General features: G+C 41.1%; 1 protein-coding gene across 1 annotated transcript in view; it reads right to left on the bottom strand.

Moving 5' to 3' along the window:
- LOC138056856 (stabilin-2-like) overlaps positions 1-7,500 on the bottom strand; it is a 124,416-nt gene that overhangs the window by 113,993 nt on the left and 2,923 nt on the right. The window lies entirely within an intron of this gene.

Genomic DNA, 7,500 nt, shown 5'->3' with positions numbered 1-7,500 from the left:
TCTGAAAGTAATGAATCGCTTTTTCCGTAGCGCAATACAGGCCCTTTATCCAAACAACCCAACTATTTGCTCATCCGTAAAGAGGAAAGCACGTACGGGATTAGCCTGTTCCGAGCTCCCAGTTAGTCGGAAAAACGAAAACAACTGCGTGTGAAAAGCGAGTGGGGGCTTGGCTCATTTTTCGCACACATTTTTTTTTCTCTTTTCCGACTATCTTGGAGCCTGGAACAAGCTACTACGGGATCCGGAGGAAGTTGTGGCGGTACGCCAATGATCTCGTCGTCACGAACCTCAAGAGTGCTCGCGTCATGTTTTTTTAAGTCTCATAAGACAACAACAAATAGAAAATTTAAATATAAAAAGGTTAAATACAACTCGTCTCGTTTCGATGATTACATGATGTTAAAGGAACATTTTCATTGGCTGGTGCCGCAAATCGTTGCGAGACAAGCTGCAGGACAGATTTTACACTGCAATGCTTAAAAAATACGTTGCAATCGTTGCGGAAAGTACCTTATTACATGAAAGTTTCGCGACACGTTAATTTCACGAATTCAAATAAATCGCGAAATTTAAGTGACGCGAAAATTAAATGTCGCGAAAATAACATGACGCGAAAATTAATTGACTCTCATTATGTCAGTAACTAAAACAGCGACTTTATTACACACGTTTACAACAATCATTTTGAGCTATTCTGTGGTAATGTTCTGGTCCTTTCCATCGCTACTGCTTTCCGTCCCCACTCAAGGTAGCACTTCTTTTGTACAATCCTCAAACTGTCCATTGGCCGTTTTTATGCTAGAGACGTTAAAGTCGTCAAGACGCATTTGACGTCTGAGACGTTAAAGCCGTCTGGTATAAAAACGGGACGCATAAAAGTAGACAAACAAACGGACAAAAACAAGATTTTTCTAAAAAAAATGACTAGGTTCTATTATCGGAAAGCACTGAGCACGAGCAAAATCGGCACCAAATAAACGTTAACTCGCGAATATATGAGCAAATAAACGTGGCGGAATTGCAGCTTCTCAAATTTATGTCTCGACGTCGCCTGGAAGGACAGATGCAAATATTTTTTTGTGACAGAAATCAGTCTAGAAATCAGCATTTTCTGCCGATGGACGAGGAACTAGATTTAAGCTCGGCACATGGCTTGTTTGTCTTGTCGACCAAGAGAGCAAGGAAGGAACGAAGTGCAGATTAACAAAGGAAAGGACTCAGGGCTAAATGCGTCCAAGTTCGGGCGTCCCGTTTTCATACTAGACGCATTTAACGTCTGAGACGTTAAAGTCGTCTCTTACGTGCGTCTCAACGACGCACTTAAAACAAGACGTTAAAGTCGTCAGACGTTAAATGCGTCTGTCTTATTTCTCGTTTTTATACTAGACGTTAAAGTCGTCTTGAGACGACTTTAACGTCTCAGACGACTTTAACGTCTCTAGCATAAAAACGGCCATTTACTGGCTCCTTGAGTATGCCTCACTCAAAAACGCGAAATTAAAGTGAGTCAAAATGCAAAATTTTCGCAAAATCAAGGTGTCGCGAAATATGCGAACCTCAAAATCGCGAAATTAACGTGTCGCGAAAGTTTCATGTAATAAGGTAGAACTCGATTCTAATTTCCGCAAAGGTTTCTGCAACTGTTCTCGCAATGTTTTTGGCCGTTGCGGTATGTTACATTGTGCAATGATTCGTGCAACTTGTCTCGCAATGGCGCTACGTCGCAAATTTGAATAAGATAAGAATGAAATAAAATAAAAAGTAGCCATTAAGATATCAACATAACAAGTAGAAAAGTAAACAATATATATACATCTTTATATATACAGTGCCGCAGCAAAGAATAAATTCAAAAACAAACAGGTTTAAAAAAGAGGAAAATTATAAGAGAACACTGCAGAGAGCTACATTCATTTCCAAGCAACGTCTGAACTCAAGAATTTCGAGGCGGACTTCTAACAGACCAGTGTTACACACGAAAGTTTTAATTCCTTAGTGATAGACTGACCGCCACAGACTGACTAAATTCGCGGGTATGCACGCAAGCTATGGAGGGAGTGTTTGGACTGTGCATGTCTTATTTAGTCAGTCTGTGGCGGACTTAAAACTTTCGTGTGTAACACTGGTCTGCTAGACGTCATCCTCGAAATTCTTGAGTTCAGAAATTCTTTGGAAATGAATGTAGCTCCCTGCTTAATAAAATCCGACGCCCGCGACAACGTCAGCAAATCGTCGCGTGTATTTCACCTTCGCCGTTTGAGAAAGGCTTCATAGAACAACGCCACTGATAGGCGATGCGAGAATCAAACAGGTGTAAACGTAACTATCAGTCTTCGCTCCTTTAAGCCGGCTGCACGATGGTGTTGTTCCCCGCACACCTACATTGTAGCGCTGTTATTGTGTGGCTTACAAGAAGTGTGAAAGCCATCGTCTAGGATTTATTTGTCACCGAGAACCTCAATTTCTTAAGCTCAATGCTTTTGGATTTTACGACAGTACAGTCATTGACTGAACCGCTTGAAAATTGATTCAGTGAGAGTCAAGACATTTTCATGAACTCAGTCTCGAAAGGATAAAGTATATTGCATTACTCCTGACCGACCCACTTAAACTGATTCATCATCACCAACTGTGCTTTTTATCCTGAAGTGACATGCGTAATAACGACAAGAGGTTATCGTCACCAGCGCTAAGTCCGTTTAGTGTCCGCACACGAGGTGAAAATTTAGTCAGAAATCAGCGTTCGCGGCGAAGAAAATGTCAAACATGTTTGATATTGAGCGCTATTTCCGTAGCGGCAAATGAGAATAAAAATTAATTCCGCACAACGACGACGCGCTATTTTCGCTAAGTGTGCGGCTGGCTTTAATTAGATACCTAAAATTGGGCATTTCATGTTGTAGATAGTGTAGATACTGTACATATTTGATGTTAGCTGTTTCATTTTCATTTTCATTTTTTACAGTTAATTGATTTCCTTAATTTACACACGATCCCACAAGCTTGCTACTGTAGCTTTAATCATTATCGTGTCTAAATAAACGTCTTCTCCTTCTTGCAACAGTTAAAGGCACTGAAGAAGCGTGTGAAGCACAGCCACACCGACAAAGATGTGTGAGATGCACGGGAAGCTCGTGCATTTCTGGCACTAAAATAGCATCCTCGCCTTTAAGGGTTTGTTTCCTCTAGCAGCGCAAGTAACATACAGGATGCCTGACCATCAGGTCCGAGACCAGTGGAACTCACCAAGGAAAAAAGGAACAATACTTTTCATCAAAAGTCAATTTCCAACCGGACTGAAGCGTTCCATTTACGTTTCGACCGAAATTTCGGCTACTTCACAGTAAAATGGGACTGGGATAATTTTTGCAAATGGAACGACATGTTTCGGTTGGACCGGATCGACCGGTCAAAGAGAACCCCCTCCAGAGGTGGTTCCAAATATTCCGGTCGGACCGAACTGAAACGGATCTTTGCATTTGACTTCAGCCCGAAATTTCCGAAAATTTTGGCTTAATGGAAAGCATCCACACAGAGGCATGAACCTGTTCCTACGAAAACCATCAATCTGTGGAATGGACTCGAATTACCGAGTCACTGCGCCGCCCAATTTCGTTAAACATTTTGATGAAATTTCTTTCCCACGGGGTTAACTAGGCCTACTCTGGGACCTAAAGTCGCCTAAAGTCGTCTTAAGTCGCCTTAACTGGTGCACTACAACGACCGCAACAATGGAAAGCACGTTTTCAAAATTTATCTCTGTTTTCTTTGGCAATCGCAAAAAAACTTCCCATGAAGAAACCTGTGGTGAAGTCTCCTCTTTTTTCCGATAATGTCTAGTATAATCTTCTTCTCAAGTCTCCTTCGAAAGCTTTTTACTGGGTTGCCGTATGGCAAACCCAGTCTAGAAATGGAGGGCATTTGTTCGGTGTTATTTTTTTTTTCTTCCGTGTCGGTAAAAGTCTTGCCTGTCACTTCCCTGGTAAGTGGTATCTTTGTGCATAGAGCCTTCTGCGCGCATTTTCTTAGGATCGAGACGGTAGTCGAACTGCGTAGATTTCTCTGGTGGACACAGTAGAATAATTAACTTAGCCTGCAATGGCGTCGAAAGTCATGTAACGCGAATGCCGTTTTACTGGATCCTTAAACAAGTCAGTTGGATAAACTACGCAGGCGGTGAAAACCAACACCTGGAATCTCAAAAGCGACGAGTAATGGACTTCGACAACAATCTGTCGCCCGTCGATCAGAAATCAAAGTGAGCTGCATTTCTAAAATAATATTTACCAAGTGTGCTGTTATGTAGAACACTGAAACCAAATGGAAAATTCTCTGGTAACTTATGGGTTCAACAAAGACAGAGAACGTATTGAACACCTTAAGTGGATCTGTGATCAACTCTGCACAGTCTTCAGGTAATGTGACAGCCAAGAATTATTTGAAAGAAAGCTTGTCGTCTATTTTGTGCTTCATTATTCAAGGAAACGGTTCTTCATGGAAACGGTTTGATCCTGAAATTTTAGTTTGTTGTGATATTGCGCATATTTGACACGATTGAGTTTTTTCTCTTCACGCACGCAATAATAGCAAATATGTTGTTTGTTTCAAAAAAATGTTCGCTGGAAAAGGTGGCCTTTATGAATTCATCATGTTTTATTATATGTGTGGCTGGATAGTTTTTATGGCAATAGTAAAGCATTTTCTTGTTATTCAAGGAAAATGTTCTTCAGGAAAGAGTTTGAACCTGAAGTACATGGTAATTTGACACTATTGAGTTTCTTGTCTTCACGCACGCAATGAAATAGGAAGAGGTTTTCGCCTCTAATAGCAAATATGTTGTTTGTTTCAAAAAATTGTTCGCTGGAAAAGGTGGCCTTTATGAATTCATCATGTTTTATAATATGCGAGCTTAACTGGATAGTTTTTATGGCAATAGTAAAGCATTTTCGTGTCAAAATGAGGTTAGCGTTTTTGTGTTGTGCTAACTTAATTAAATATAAATATACATTCTGCCTCGTGAGTTTGTTATTCTTGTTAACCAGCAATGGAAAGTCATTGCAACGCGAATGGCGTTTTAGTGCATCTTATGTTGTTTGTTTCAATAAAATGTTTCGCTGCAAAAGGATTCTGTGATGTTTTCTGCCTTTGTGAATTATAATATCATGTTGTGTATTGAATTTTCGAGCTTAAGGTTGAAACATGATACGGGAGGATATTTTTAGTATAACTCTGTAAGCAGGAAAGGTTTCATGAAAATAAACAGGTCTGTTGGAAGCGTGCTTGAGTTTCAACAAAATGAGCCCCAAAATCAGCAAAAAATTGTGACGTCGGTGAATAATAAAGTAGCTGCTATTTCCAAAATAATGGAATTACCTGGTGATAAATAACCTCGTCTTGGAGAGTAAATTTTTGACTTTGAGGAAACAATGGTGGGCGATTGTGATCTTTGTTTTGAATTCGCTCATTTATTGTCAAACTTTATAACACTTGACAGAAAAAGAAACTTACGAAAACCCGGTGTCTTGCCATCATTTGACACAGATGCTTCACTGTTTGGCAATTAACCATGCCGCGGTAACTTAGGGTGCGTTCGATTGACCGTATTCCGGAATAAGAATGCATGGAATATAAGGTAGAAATCCTTCGTTTTTACGGTGATTCACATAAAAATTGTCAAACATCCGCTAAAATGCTATTTTAAACATATTTTTGTTGTCCTTGCTGCTTCGAAACGCGCCAAACATACCGTTTTAATCATCACTCCACGTATTCTTATTCCGGAATAGGGTCAATCGAACGCGCCCTTAATCACGGCGCCCGCTGAATTCCGGCGATGTCACTTTCGATTTTGCGATTTATATTCTATATTCACGGTTCAAAATTAATGTTGTTTTCATGTCGTAAATATGTTACTCTCGAGCGACCGTCCTGGAAACTTCCTTCTGCTCTTTCTGAAAACTGTGTATCAATATTTATTTACTTTTGCATCAATATTTGTTTTTGCATAAAGCAAGCTAACAAAATCTGTACCTTGCTAAGTTCGCATTTGTTAGCGTTAACAGTATTTTCGGTCCAATGCTTCTGTTTTACGAAGGCGTATATGTTTTTGGTCACCCATCCAGACACTAATCCCGCCGGAGAGGGAGTAACTTTAGTAAACTTTAGTAAACTTTAGTATTACAAAGCTGTCAGATCTCAGAGGGCACGCTTAAACTTGTGGTGAAAAGAAGTTTATCAACATGTCAGCCCAGAAGCCAATGTTTCTCACTTCCCATTTATTTTCTTCAATCTTTCTGGGTTCAGTTATTTGCTAGTAACCACATGTCTTCTCAGGCTATTTACCCAAGGCTCCTACCATGGCACTACAATGATAGACAATACCAAAACAATATTGTGCACTGTTAGAGCTACATATTACGCAAGGACAGATTTTTTTCGTCGTACGAACGTGTGAGAACCTGTGAGCCAAAGGGCCTCTGCTGGTATGACTTCTGGGTGACCCCTTAAATGGTCTTAATGACCCCCCCAACTTGAAAAAAATTGTCTGGAACGCTGCACGTATCACAGGCAACCCAGTGCACCCTCAGGGAGGGTCTAGTTCACGATTATAGAGCCTTCCATATGCGCTCAGTTCTGCCAATACCACTTAAGAATGTGAACTATTTACAAGCGAAAGTGGGCGGGGCAGAGACACGTAAATTCCCATCCATTTCGCAGTATACATGTAAATGTTCTTTGTTCTAACCGAAAGATACCAATGATCAAAACGCTCTGCCAGTTGAGCGCATACTTGCGTCACCACTGTACTTTCTCGAGGGAAGAAGAGAGAGGACCCTGGGAACGAGGATGTCTTATCAGGAAAGGACACAATCTCGTCCCCTGAGTCCGCTGTTTTTTTGGGCAGCACCACGAACACGGACTCTTGCCAAACTCTTACCACTTCCAAGGCAGGAAGTCCGCAAATCACGGACTTCCGGCTTGTTGTACGCTCAGAACTTTGAAACAACAGTGGTTGTCAACGGTTACAAAAATGGACCTTTACTACTACTGCGCATAAATTGGAAATGGCCAGAGTCCGTGTTGTTGGTGCTGACCAAAACAAAAGCGGACTCTGGGGACGAGACTGGGGCGGACACAGCAGGCGTAATGCACAAGCAGCACGGACTATGCGTGCAACAGTCGGGAGCCTACGAAAGGACGACGACGACGATAGCTACCGAGAACCTTGTCTAAAATTATATTAGAGAGATTCGGGACTTAAAGACCTACGACGGCGACGTTGAAGAAAACGTCACCTCAAAATAGAACTTTGCCCTATCATATGACGGTCTTTCGCGATTATTCCATATCGTTCACGCCATACAATGTTAGCGAAGTATTCTAAAAATAGAATTAACTAATTAGAGTGTAATGTGAAGTGCTAAGTTTCTACCCCCATACGAGCCATGTGAGCGTTAGCCCTACTGCTGCAGCGGTGATCTAACCCGAAGGTCGTGG

This window comes from Montipora capricornis, chromosome 7 (genome assembly GCF_036669925.1).
Source record: "Montipora capricornis isolate CH-2021 chromosome 7, ASM3666992v2, whole genome shotgun sequence".
NCBI lineage: Eukaryota > Metazoa > Cnidaria > Anthozoa > Scleractinia > Acroporidae > Montipora > Montipora capricornis.
This window is presented reverse-complemented; position numbering and strand designations above follow the sequence as displayed.